The sequence below is a fragment of the Papio anubis genome, chromosome 18 (assembly GCF_008728515.1).
Source record: "Papio anubis isolate 15944 chromosome 18, Panubis1.0, whole genome shotgun sequence".
NCBI lineage: Eukaryota > Metazoa > Chordata > Mammalia > Primates > Cercopithecidae > Papio > Papio anubis.
In genome coordinates, this window is record NC_044993.1 from 7,755,384 (window position 1) to 7,769,470 (window position 14,087).

Consider the following 14,087-nt stretch of genomic DNA (forward strand, 5'->3'; position numbering starts at 1 on the left):
TGGTAGCATTATTTGCAATAGCCAAAAGGTGAAAGCAAACCAAATATCCATCAGCAGATGCATGGATAAACAAAATGTGGTATATCCATACAATGGGATATTATTCAGCCATAAAAAGGAAGAAACTTCTGATACATACCACAACATTTCTAAACCCTGAGGACATTAAACCAACTGAAATAAGCCAGTCACACACACAAAAGAAAGACAAACACTGTGATTCTACTTATATGAGGCACCTAGAATAGTCAAATTCATAGAGACTGAAAGTAGAATGGTAGTTTCCAGGGGCTGGGGATAAGGGGGATGGGGAGTTCATGTTCACTGGGCATAGAGTTTCAGTTTTGCAAGACGAAAAGAATTCCACAGATGGATGGTAGCACAAGAATGTAAATGCACTTAATGCTGCTAAACTGTACACTTAAAACTAGTTAAAATGCTAAATTTTATGTTATGTGTATCTTACCACAATTTAGTCAATTTTTTTAAAAGTAAGCTTTAGTGATCAAGTCACTTTTGGACTTTTCAAACACAGAATCAAGGAGACGTAAATAAAAGTCAGAATTAAGAATGATCACAAGCCTAAGGAAACAGTCAAGAAGGAAGGATCTAAGGGTAGCCGGGGATTACCGAGAGCACTGCAACCTCGATGCCTGTGACAACTCCTTAGCTCAAGTTGTGAATTTTATGTGGAATCTATTTAGGAAGAAATAGTCCCAGGCTAGGCCTTGCTGAAAAAAATGAAGAGGATATCAGTTTAGATGCAGAGAAGCAACAATATCTAGGCCACCTTTTATAAGGTAGTCACCTGGGAATCGTGGGGGTTTGCTCAACTCACCCTTTGTCTCTTTGTACCAATGACTTTAAGATCGGCAATTTCAGGCCACTCCCAACAAGGCACCATATCATTTCACAGAAGTGTGGAGAAAGCATGAGCAGAAAGGAGAAAAGTTCCCCTCTCTTCATTCATGATTCATGGAAAGGTCCCAAAAAGCTATCTAAGTTATTAGGATACATTCTGCAGAGTTTTGTGGCCTATAAGGCCTGTTTGGGCTTCAGTGAAATCAGAACCTGAGACAAGGACTTGAGTGCATGTGCTTCACTTGGAGGTGATCATAGATTATTAAAGAAAGGAAGTGAGGAACCAGGGAAAGTAAGACAGGGAAGAGTGGAAGACCAAGTCAGGATGTACACCTGGGGTTGGAGCTGTTGGCCAAAGGGGCTCAATTTCTGAACTGGGAACTCCAGAGGTGAGTACAGAATGCCTCCCAAACTACCCATCTGAAAGACAAAGGGCTGGAGCCTTCTTCCACAAACTCCCATCCTCTGTTGGTTAGGCATTGACCTCAGGGGCATTCACTCCCTGACATTTCCAGGAGGCCTTTGCATGACCCAAGCAGACCCTGGCAGCTCAGATAGACTCCGAGGGCAGAAAGCAGAAAGGAACTCCACACTTCTGTGCTTCTTATAGGATGCCACCAAATGAATCTGAGCTGTCATGGAAGTGTCTCCCACAGCCATGGCTAAAATCAGAAGTAGGCATGAGATATGGGACACCAAAAGTGTCTCTACGTGGACCTGTATTGTCTTAGGATAATTTAAGGAAGACTGAGATAGTTCCACTGTATGGTGACTTGTGACATTTTATTATTCCCATAAAGCAACAAAGCTGGAGAAGGGACAAGGCTTTTTAACAGGCACTGTAAGCCTATCTCAAAAATATATATTATTGAGATCCTAAGAACTTGCAAGTCCCAAAAAACTTCTTCCACAAGGACAGTATTACACAACTGTCTCAAATGCAGCTACTTCCAGCAAAGTAACACGACTCCTCATAGTAAGACAAAGTCATGGAGAATGTTGTCAGATGTCACAAGGTGACAGCCATGAGAATGCCCCTCCTAGCCCTCTACCTAAAGGAATCACATTTGACCAACGGCTCCAGAGGCTGTGAGCTCAAATCCATGGATACATTTGTGCCAAGGCCATACTTCCGTGGGTTGCTCCCTGTTGATTACTGGGTGCAGCAGGGATTCTAAGGCAGGTCCTGTCCTGGGAGATGCAGAACTCCTCTGATGAGGAGTGTGACTCACGACCTTCCCTATGGCCTTGCAGAACCTTCAGTAGACTACCCCATCCTTAGACTCTACCCGGCCTGCCATCCTCTTCTTCACTTTGAGGGCAGACACACACGGCCATCTGGTAGCTCTCCTAGTGTTTCCTGACTCCTACTCCATTTTCTCTCAGAGACTTTTCCCCTAATGAAATTCTTGCATATTTAATCCAGTCTTATTTGCTTCTCAGAGGAGCTGGACTAACATGAGCTGCACTGAAAAGTCCATGTGCCTATTTTCTCTGTGAAATCTGTGCTCATTGCCTCCCTCTTCCCATAAACACCTAAGAATATTTTTCTCATTATTTTCATACTTGGCCTCACCCCTATGTTCAGGTGAGTATCAATTTATACAGATTTTACATATAATAGAGGAAATATATGTTTACTATTCCACAATAAGAAAGAGCTGATTACCTCCAGCAAGTATTCTAATAATTTAATAGATGAGAAAATACTGGGAGGAGAGGGATACTATAATATTGTTTGATCATGTAGTAATTACATCTTCAGATCTGCAATGCTTTTGGAGGGACCCAGAAAAATTCCCTTAAACTATACAAACAAATTTGTTGTGCCAGGCACCAAGGTACGCTGCCCAGATCTCAAGTGAGTCTGCCAAGAGGAGTGCAGGCAGCTGGCACCTCTAGCTGCAGAGCCTTAGGGGTGTACCCCAGTGGTCAAGCCAAGGCCAAGGTCTCCCTGGGCAGCTCCCAGCCAATGACTGGACATGACAGGGGTACTAGGGTCAGACATTTTCTGTCTGACATATGCTGCTCTAATGGGTGATCTCTATTTTGGAGCTACACATTAGTACAGTGAGGCCTTCTCAGATTTACTCTACAGGCTGAGGCTCTTTTTAAAACCTCTTCCCTTCCCCTCTCTACAGCTGTCAGATCTTCACTGTGATCTGAAGGCCTTCAGAGGATGAAACTGAGCCCCAGAGACAGAGCATACCTGCCCAATCTTTCTCAACAAGTCCATGTTCGAGCTGGAAACAGAACACACGTATCTTCAAGCTCCAAAGTACAGTGTTCCACCCACAGCTTGCTGCCTCTGCACCCCAGTGAGCTGGCTGGTGGCTGATGTGATCACCACAGTCAAACATCTTATACACTTAGACTCAGCAGTTGTCTCACTAGGTGCTCAGATGGCCAATTACATGTCTTCACATCTCCATTTGTTGTACTATAAAATTTAGAAGACACTTGCCTCACATCAGCTCCTAGGGTAAGGAGGAATAAAATACTTTTTGTAGCTGGAAGAAAAGCCATAAATAACACAGAATTGTGCAGTCAGCTTTCACTTATCAGGGCAAATGGATGGGTGCACTGGTGCAGATACACGGCCTGGGGCTTCTGTGAATGCCAGAGCAGCATACACACAAGAGACCAGACAGACAAGCAGCTGGGGAACTAGGAAGGAGCCCCAGATAAGCCTGGGAAGAGTGGCCCTGCTGAGCCGGCCAATCTGAGCCCGCTCTCTTAATATGTGCTCTTTTGAATGGAAAAAGAGCATATGTAAGCAGTGCACAAATATATGGCTTTTAAGTATATGAAGAGAGAGAGATTCAAGCTCTCTCAGTATGGCAGAAACACAAAATTAAACTTCATAATAAGATAACATTATAAATTCAAATTAGTAGAGATCGACATGCAATATTGGTGAGGGTGTATAGAAACAATGTATTCATGCAAATGTAAATTGTGCACGTTTCTCCAGAGGAAAATTTTGCAATTTCTACTAAAATATAAAGTGTTTATACACTTGGACCCAGCCATCCCACTACTAAGACTTCATGCTATAGATCAATTTGCACAGATACACAAATGCACAGGGTGACCATCGCCACAGAATTTGAAATAGCCAATCACTGGAAACAGACTCAAAGTCTACCGTGAGAAGAAAGTTTAAATAAATTGCAGTGAATATGCAATAATGATATGCAATGGAATGTGCTAATATGGAATAACAAGCCAACAATAAATAGAAAGATGCAGGATGGGTTGCTACTTTAAAAAACATGCATATGCTTATATATGCAGAGAATATGTTTGGAAGAAAACAAAAAAACTGATGGAAAGTAGCTACTGTTCCGAGAAGGGACTGATAGTGGGAAGGAGACAGTTTTCACTGTATAACCTTTATACTGTATTTTTACCATTTCTTTGCCTTATTTGAAAAATGAAAAACTTGTTAAAAATGTATGTTTTCTCCCTATAACACTGCTCATGGCAGCAGAAGTAAAAACAACATCGATAATAACAACCACCAACCCGCATTTAGCACTTTATATGCCATTCAACATTTCCCACCTATTTCTCTGATGTGAGCAGACAGAAATGATTTCTACCTATTTCTCAAATAAAAAAGCTAGATCCAAAGAGAGTGCTTGAAGTGCCCAAGGTCACTGGAGAGGTCATCTGGAAGGGACCACTCTTAATTTTGCCATCACTCATACCCACATCTTCGAGGAAAGAAGGGATGAAGAAGTATCCTAATTTCCATGCTCTAAATTCTGGGAGCTTTTCTTTCCACATCTTCTCTCTCTGCCTCACAAAGAAGAAAATCGTTGTCTCTAACTTAAAAAGCAACAAGGCAACACTGAAGTTTTAAATAAAGGGACAAAATAAATGTTTGGCAAACGCAGAAAAAGAAAGAGTCACAGAGGACTTTCAGGCTAGAGAAGGTGGCCTGGGATGGAAGAATGAGCCCAGATCCTATGGGGACAATCCTTCATTCTTCATTCTCTGCTGAAGTCTTTGAACTCATTCCTTTCTCTCTACCCAAAAGAGCCAGTAAGGATTCCCTGGGAAATCAGAAGAGAGATTCCAGGTGCTGTTTTTCCACCAGGGATGGAATGTGGAGGAAAATAATGGAGAGAGTTATCAAAGTGGTTAAAACAGAAGGACCTCTGCCCTGCGGGGCCTTAAAGCAATGCTGTGGCTGAGCTCCTGAGATGAGATAACCTTGGCTTGACAGCTTCTGGCTGTCGAATGGGCAAATCACTGCGTGCATTCAGCTTCTTTCCTTGAAAAGATTGAGATATTGAATCTTGTCTCAGTATCCGTAACACATCAACAATGCACGATCCTTAGGGGAATGTCCACGATTTAACAATTTATTGTTGAGTAAGAAGGAAATTATAAGAGTATGTAACAAGACACACATTCACACACATGCATGCATATTCATTATGTATATATAGGATACATGTTATCAGTGGTGTTCTCAGAGTATTCAAATTGATTTTTACAATGATTTGTTTTTTTAGTATTTCCAAATTTTCCAGTTTTCTGTAATATGCTATATTATTTTTACATTCAGAAAATATATATATTTATATATAATATGTATTATAAAAAGATATTTATATATTATATATTATAAAAAGATATATACGTGTGTGTGTATATATACACACACACACACATAAACACACACACACACACACATATATATTTTTGAGACAGAGTCTTACTCTGTCACCCAGCCTGGGCTCACTGCAACCTTCACCCCTGGATTCAAGCAATTCTCATGCTTCAGCCTCCCAAGTAGCTGGAATTACAGGAACCTGCCACCGCACCTGGCTAATTTTTGTATTTTTCGTTGAGATGGGATTTCACCATGCTGGCTGGGCTTGTCTCGAACTCCTGACCTCAAGTGATCTTTCTGCCTTGGCCTCCCAAAGTGCTGGGATTACAGGTGTGAGCCACCGTGACCGGCCAGAAAAAATAATTTTTTTTTTAAATAAAGACCATAAATACAATGAGGGAAGTTTAAGAGATAACTCCATTGCAGTTAGGGTATGAGAATGCTATATACTTGAGGTCAGGGGTCGAGAGTTACAACTACCGTGACCAGCATTTCTACCCCCTTGGTTCTCCAGGATTAGGGCCTGTTAACTGGTGTCTAACATTTGGGACTGCCATTTCCATTAAACAGGGTAACCTGATGGTAATGCAGATTTCTTTTCACCTAGATTACGTTGCTGACAGCCTTCTCCTAGTTGACCTGTACAGTGTTAAAATGATTAAATGGGAAGCTGTAAGACTGAAGCAGCTCCAGTACATTGGGTTTCTACACAAGCAAACCAAAACCTAACTCAGTATGAATGGTCATATTTTAGGCCAATCAAAAACTGCTCTCCTAACTAGGGACTTTCCTCTGGAATGATCCAAATAGAGCTACTGCTCCACTTTAACGAACCTTTTTGTTTGTTTTTGTTTCCTATCAAAGTCTTACCTTTGTGCCCCTCCAGTGAATCCCCAAACCAGTTGGAGGTTGGAGCTGCCTGACTCATGAATCACTACTGATTTTAAAGTTTATCTTTTGTTTTTCTTTGAGACAGAATCTCACTGTATCTCGCTCTGTTGCCCAGGCTGGAATGCAGTGGCACAATCACGGCTCACTGCAGCCTGGATCACCCCAAGTGATACTCCCACCTCTGCCCAGGTAGCTGGGACTATAGGCATGTGCTACTATGCCTGGCTAATTTTTTGTAGAGACAGATTTTTTACCATGTTGCTCAGGCTGGTCTCAGGCTCCTGGCCTCAAGCAATCTACCTGCCTCAGCCTCTTAAAGTGGTTAGATTACAAGCATAAGTCACCATGCCTGACCTTTAAGTTTATCTTTTAACAAAAGTAATTATCAACATGTTGTATTAGTCTGTTCTCACACCGCTATAAAGAACTGCCTGAGACCAGGTAATTTATAAAGGAAAGAGGTTTAATTGACTCACAGTTCTGTGTGACTGGGGAGGCCTCAGGAAACTTACAATCATGGTGGAAGGTAAAGAGGAAGCAAGGAGAGAGAAGAACAAAGGAGGAATTTCCAAACACTCATAAAACCATAATATCTCATGAGAACTCCCTCGCTATCATGGGAACATCATGGGGAAGACCACCCCCCAGAGTAGAGAAGTTTGGTAGGAACTTCTCTACTCTGGTCCCTTGCTACTGACAAGTACTGCCTCCTTGACCAAACTTTAGCCAGGCTCCTCACAGAACCCTTTTCTTGACTGAGCCTTGTCCTTGGCCTTTGGACCCAGTTTTAGCAAGAACCCTGCTTAGCCATTTAGCAATAATTCTCCACCCTTCACATCTAATCCAGTTCCTCTTCCGTCACCCTGGATACCTAACCAAGATCTTCTTAATACTTTTCTATCCTCTCACTCACCCTGCCTGTTGGCTATGAGTCCCCAGCTGTCCCTTTTGTATTTGAAGTTGAGTTCACTCTGTCTCCCCAATTGCAATAGTCTTGAATAAAGTCTTCCTTGACATTTTTCACAAGTGTTTGGTGCAATTTCTCTTTAACACTGCTCAAAATACGGGCCATGTTCCAGCAGCGTCAGCATCACTTAGACACTCATTGGAAATGCAGCACCTTAGAGCCCACCCCAGAACTGCTGAATCAGAATCTCCACTTTAACAAGATTCCCAGGCAATTTTTGTGGATATTAAAGTTTAAGAAGCACTGCTTTTGTCAACATGGCCTCATCTCCTTCAATATGTGTGGAGCCCTAATTGTAGACCTTCAGGACAGCCCCCATAGGACCAGCCATTCATGACCAGCTGAGCAGACTCATTGACTTGTGCCCTGTCTCATTTTAACTCTCATCCTTTCAACCTCTTTACTCACCCTCTCCTGGATTCCATTTTCCATGTGCTCTGCCTCAAGCATGAGATGTCAATCATTCCACTCTCTCCAGTTGCATAGGTCTGAGACAGAAGGAGATCCTTTAATACCTAAGGGTGGTGGAGGGGAGCAGGGTAAGAAGCCCTCACTAAGGTCTGGCCCTAGAATGGGGTTTCAAAAGGCAATCGGACTTTTAACACACCCAAGATTAACCTTTTGTTTGTATATATCCTCAGCCAATGTCTTTTCCCCTGCTCTGCCCTAAGCATAACAAAGATCTCCTTCTATTATATTCTGGGGAGCGAGAATAGGAACAGGAGTGGCGAAACTTTTTTGGCCAGATATGTGACATGGATAATCATTTGATCCAATGAAGCCATGTGTCTAGTGCCAACATGCCAAGAGAGTCTGGATTAGGGTTCCCAGGATATATTTACACTATTATAAAAAGTTATTTGTTGTTGATCTGAAATTAAAATTTAGTTGGTGTCCTGTATTTTATGTAGCAACTCTAGCCTGGCTCTATCAGGAATATTTTCAATGCTCATGAGTGGGATTTCAATGTCACAAGAAGATAAGATCACAGGACAAGACCCCCTATTATTCTCTCCTAATTGGAATACAAATTGTTATTGGCAGATTTACCCCTTCTACCACTCTTCCCATCTCTTACTTGGATGGGGCTTATCATGGAAAAGGGAGAGGGAAGTCTAAATTCGGAAAGTATTGGGAAATACTATAGCAAGAAAAAAGGTGTTTTAATTTGTACATAGCTCTTTCAAAACACCCTCCCTTATAGCAATTCTGAGATATCTCATTGTCTGTTCAGGAAATATCATGACATCACTAATATATTCTTAGATTTGGCAAAAGAGACACTTTCCTGATGTTTTCTTCTAGTGTTTCTCTTTGGACTCCAAGGAGGTTATGGATACACCCCAGTGATAAAATTATGATCCATCCCCCTTCTCTACTCTGTATCCCATGACCTTGCCTGGTTAAAAAAAAAAAAAAAGTATCTCTCCTCCAAACTGAGTCATTTTCTTCTACCTCTCTCAGAGCTCTGTTCCTATGCAGTTTTATGCTATAGTTATGTACGACTTAGGAATTTCTATGGTTTAGACTGGGAGCTCCCTGAGGACAGGGATGCAGCCCCCCCCCAATTCCTGGCCCAGGTCCTGCCAATGGATAGGCCTCCACAAAAGTTTTTTGAATGAGTCTTGTATGCCTTTCTCATAAAGCTAAAAACGAGACCCCAGCTGGACTTTCACTTGACTCTACTAGACTGTCATCGTAACAGAAAATGAAATGACATCAGTTTTGTCCAGAATCCCTGCCAGGGCTTATGGTTACAAAAACTACTGGCAACACTCTTTACAGTGCACTCTCAAAGGACTTTCTTTGGCCTCTGAATGTACTGGAGCTTTTGAAATGAATGCAAGCCCTTCCATGCCTGCTGGGCTCCCTTTTAGAATCCACTGTAACCATTAATAAGAAAAAAAGATTCTTATACGCTACTACTTTAGACACTTTCTTATTCAGAACTAGGAATGGCCCCAGGAGGTGAGGCCTCCAACCTCTCAGGCAGGAGAGAAATAATAACCTTTTCATACTCCTTGTGCAGACTTGTGGAAGCCCAGGGTGGGAGTATGACAAATCGTAACCAGCTGTGAGATTCCAGGCCAGCTCAGAATGAGAAACCTATTGCACAGGGGGCTTTAATAAGTAAAAGCCCAAGTCCACAAAAGATACCAAGCTCCATGGAGATTTCAGGTCCAGCTGAGGCCCCATATCTCAATGAGAGTCTCCAATGGTCCTTAAAGGTATTCCCACAGTTTATCTAGACCTCATGCTGCCCAAATCACATAATCCTTCATGCCTAGGGGATTGTTTTCTCCTCTTTCTGAGAAAAAGGCACAAGCTAAGAGATTCTGAGGAGAGAAAGCTGCAACCTGCAAGGTTCACCAACCTCACTCTCTACTCCCAGTGTCTCCCTTGCCATTGAAAGTAATGGCAAGAACCACAATTACTTTTGCACCAACCTAATATTTATACTTGTTATCACAGCAGGAAAATACAGCATCCTTTCAGTAATGGACATCGGCTGATTTGCCTGCCCCACATCCACCACTTGTCATTCTGAGGCTGTCAGTCATAGCCCCCCAAGCCACTCCCCTTGGTGATGGCAACGGTCCCAGATCAGGCCAATCATAATTCACCATGCCCCTGGCAACAGTGGCTAGTCTGAGAAGAGAGCATGTTACTCAAGGTGGGCTGCCCAGAGCTCTTCCCTGGAACTAATGCACATACATCACATGAAAGCAGGCACTCTCCTTCCGCAAGGGGTCACTGAGCTAGGAGGATGGGAATCTGGGGCTGAAAGCAAGGACCTGCCTGCAGAGAGAAGCCAAACAAAGAAAAAAGAAGAGAGATGAGAAATGGGAAGACATACATACATCTCACTGCTAAGGTTCTGTATCCTTTAGTTCTTCCCTTGACCTTGGAAGCTACTCCACTGTCCATTTCCTCTTTTGCTTAAACTGGTTGACATTGTGTTTTTATAGCTCAGAACAAAAGGAGTCATGACTTAATATTCTCCCTGAGGTTCTTTCTAACTTGGATAGACCCTTGAAGAAATACAACCCCTCTTAATCATTTCAAGGTAAAAGAGAAGTCAAAAGAAAGAAGAATGTATAAAACTACAGACTCTTACATAATCGCTGTAGGGTATGGCTATGTCTAGCTGAGGGAATCTGTCCTGAATAATAAAATAAGTAATAACCCAACAACAGGCACAACTAATATTTTGAGGCACTGCTGGCCATGCCCATGGAGAACTTGCCCCTATCCCCCTGGTCAAACTGGATGATGAGAAGTGATTAAGTCATCTCATCATTAAAATTGAGTCATAGAAAGAGCTGATCCAAAACATCACACAGAACTGAAGTACGAGGCTGCCATCTTGGGGTGTTGCAAGGGACCAAATGAAAGTAAAGTTGTCTGAGAACTACAAGGAGAGAAGAAAAAAACAGGCACTTCTTTCTCCTTAGCAACTCTCCCTATTGAAACACTTCATTTGTTTACTGATCTAGTGTAGCTGAACGAAGAAACTACTATTTTAACAGTTGGCACCTACGTATTTATTTTATTTGTTTTGTTTTGTTTTGTTTTAGAAGAACCCATCTTTATTAAGAAACGACTTTGCTAGATTGCTTTGAGTGAAGAAGGTGAGATCCCAAACCTGCCTTGTAAGGAAAAAAAGAAATAAAGAGAACAGTAAACTTAGCTGTAAAAGAAGTGATTCAGAATATTGGAGGTTGGCAAGGGATGTGAGATGGGACCATACTCTTGGCAGGAAGCAGGAGCCTGCAGATTGGGGTGCTGATGAGAAGTTCTTTGTGGTGGAATGGTCAAGGAAGTTTTAAGAACAGAGCATCAAATATATACTTTTAAGATTTTTGTATTTAAGACTCATAAACATCTTTTATATCTTCCATCTTCAATAAAGTCTGACAATACACGTGCATGGGCAACAAAGAAGGAAACAGGATGAGTACCCTGTCTGGTCTGCATGAACGTGAGCAAAGAATACAGTGGTGGGAGATGAGATGGGAATGGGCTCATCAGCAAGAGAAACCTGGTCCTAGAAATAAGATCACCACCACCCCCAATCAGTTTTTCACATTTTAGGAAGAACATTGATTTTTTCACAAAATGTGGGTTAGAAGTCATTTAAACTTTAGGTTTAAAGACAATTCATTGTAAACTTTAGGTTTCCAAAGTCATTTGCCCATGTCTCTGATGTGAATACTAGACTGTATTTTCACATACTTTGTGGACTCACAAACTTGAGCTCTTTGAGGACAGGGGCATGTCTTACCCATACTAGTGCCTAGAACAATGTCTGGCATGCATTTTTAAAATTAATTATAAACTTTATATTTTAGAATGACTAAAGATTTACAGAAAAAAATTGCAAAGACAATATAGAAAGTTCCCTTAAACCTCACACCAGGTATCCCCTATTATAAACATTTTCCATTAGCATTGTACATTTGACATAATTAATGAATCAATATTTAAGCATTATTATGAACTAAAGTCCACACTTTATTCAGACTACCTTAGTTTTCATTCAATGTTCTTTCACTATTTCAGGATCCCACCCAGACATGTCTCTCCATGCTCCTCTTCGCTATGACAGTTTCACAGAATTTTCTTGTTTTTTAATACTCAGACAGTTTTTAAGTTGTGGTCAAGTATTTTGTACAATGTGAAACAATTGGAACTTGTCTGATCTTTTTCTCATGATTAAAGCAAGGTTGCAGAGAGGAAGACCACACAGGTAAAGTGACATTCTCATCACATCATATCAAAGGTGCATCCCATCAACATGACTTATCGCTGTTCATTTTGACCTTAATCTTCCAACAGAGGATGTGTTTGCCAGGTTTGTCAATGCAAAGGTACACTCCCCTTCCTCTCCTTTCCAGACTTCACTCTTTTGAAGAAGTCACAATGCACAGCCCACACTAAAGAAATGGGAGCCATGCCCCAACTCCTTGGAGCAAAGAGTATCCACATAAATTATTTGCATTTCTTCTGCATAGGATATTTATGTATCCCCCTATTAATTTATTTAATCATTTATTTACATCAGTATGAACACATGGATATTGATTTTATACCTTCAGTTATAATCCAATACTACTCTGTTTTATAGATCATATTGTTCCCAGTTGGCCACTGGGAGCTCTTGCAGTTGTCTTCTTTGTCTCTTTGACATATCCAGTCGCTGTGGAGTTTTTTGTTTTGTTTTGCTTTGTTTTGAAGGGGAGAGTTTTGGGGCAGGGATTGTTTTTATGGGATTTTTATTTATTTCAATCGGTTTTTGGGGAACAAGTGATGTTTGGTTACATGGATAAGTTATTTAGTGATGATTTCCAATATTCTGAAAAGGGGCTTGTATCCAAAATATACAGAGAATTCTTAGAACTCAGCAGTAAGAGAACAAAAAACCCAATTTAAAAATGGGCAAAAGATCTGAATGATCACCTCACTAAAGAAGATATTTCCAAGATTTTGGTGCACCCATCACCGGAGCAGTGTATGCTGTACCCAATGTGCAGTCTTTTATCCATCACCTACTCCCACCCAAAACTTCTGTACAGTAAAAGAAATAAAAAGCAGAGTAAACAGAAAACCCACAGACTGGGAGAAAATATTCTCAAACTATGTATCTGAAAAAGGACTAATATCTAGAATCTACAAGGAACTCAAACAAATCAGCAAGAAAATTATAAATAATCCTATCAAAAAGTGGGCTAAGGACATGAATAGATAATTCTCAAAACAAGACACACAAATGGCCAAAAAACATATTAAAAAATGCCCAACATCACTAATTATCATGGAAATGCAAATCAAAACCACAATGCAATACCACTTTACTCCTGCAAGAATGGTCATAATTTTAAAATCAAAAAATAATAGATATTGGTGCGGATGTGATGAAAGGGAACACTTTTATAATGCTAGTGAGAATGTAAACTAGTACAATCATTATGGAAATTCCTTAAAAATCTAAATGTGGGTTTTTTGTTTTTGTTTCTGCTTTTTTTAAGGAACTTTCTGGCACACAAGATGCTCCAGGCTTATATTTCCTGCCCCAAGTCTTTAAATCCAGGAAGACCTAGTTTCCTGGCACCCATAATTTGGGTACCCATGAGATACAATTTTATCAACTAAAATACAATAATTCGTTTGCCTTTAGTTTTACAAATTCCACTCATTTCCAAAGTTACTTAGGTCAGTACCTGTTCCCCAACCCCTTTCAGGGAAATTGTTTCACACACTGTGATACAGTTAGACTGTTTTGTCACAGTCTACATTCCAATCTGAATTTCCTTGACTTCCTAAATGCTTTTTGAAATTGTGTAAAGTTCACTGTTTGTGTGTTAAAGGTCAATGGGTTTTGATAGATACATAATCTTATTTGTCACAATTATAGTATTATACAGAATAATATCACTGCCCTAAAAAAAACCCTATGCTTCACCTATTCAACCCTCCCTTCCCCTCATCCAAGCCCCTGGCAATCATTTATTTTTGCATCATCTTTATAGTTTTGCCTTTTCCAAAATGTTATATCATTGAAATCAAACAATATGTAGCCTTTTTAGGCTGGCTTTCTCCACTTAGCAGTATGCATTTAAGTTTCATCTCTCTGCATCATATGCCATAGAATGAGAGGACTACAGTTTACCCATTCATCTACTGAAGCATATCTTGGTTGCTTCCAGTTATTGGTGGTTATAAATAAAGCTGCTATAAACA

At 40.7% G+C, this 14,087-nt stretch overlaps 1 long non-coding RNA gene across 2 annotated transcripts in view; it reads right to left on the reverse strand.

The window, feature by feature from the left end:
• LOC103880576 overlaps positions 1-14,087 on the reverse strand; it is a 210,087-nt gene that overhangs the window by 139,084 nt on the left and 56,916 nt on the right. Inside the window, exon 4 of one of the 2 annotated variants that reach the window (XR_641689.4) lies at positions 6,847-7,861. The exons of the other annotated variant lie outside the window; for it this stretch is intronic. This is a non-coding gene — a long non-coding RNA (uncharacterized LOC103880576). Of the gene's footprint in view, positions 1-6,846; positions 7,862-14,087 lie in introns of those variants that run through there. 2 annotated transcript variants of the gene reach the window in all.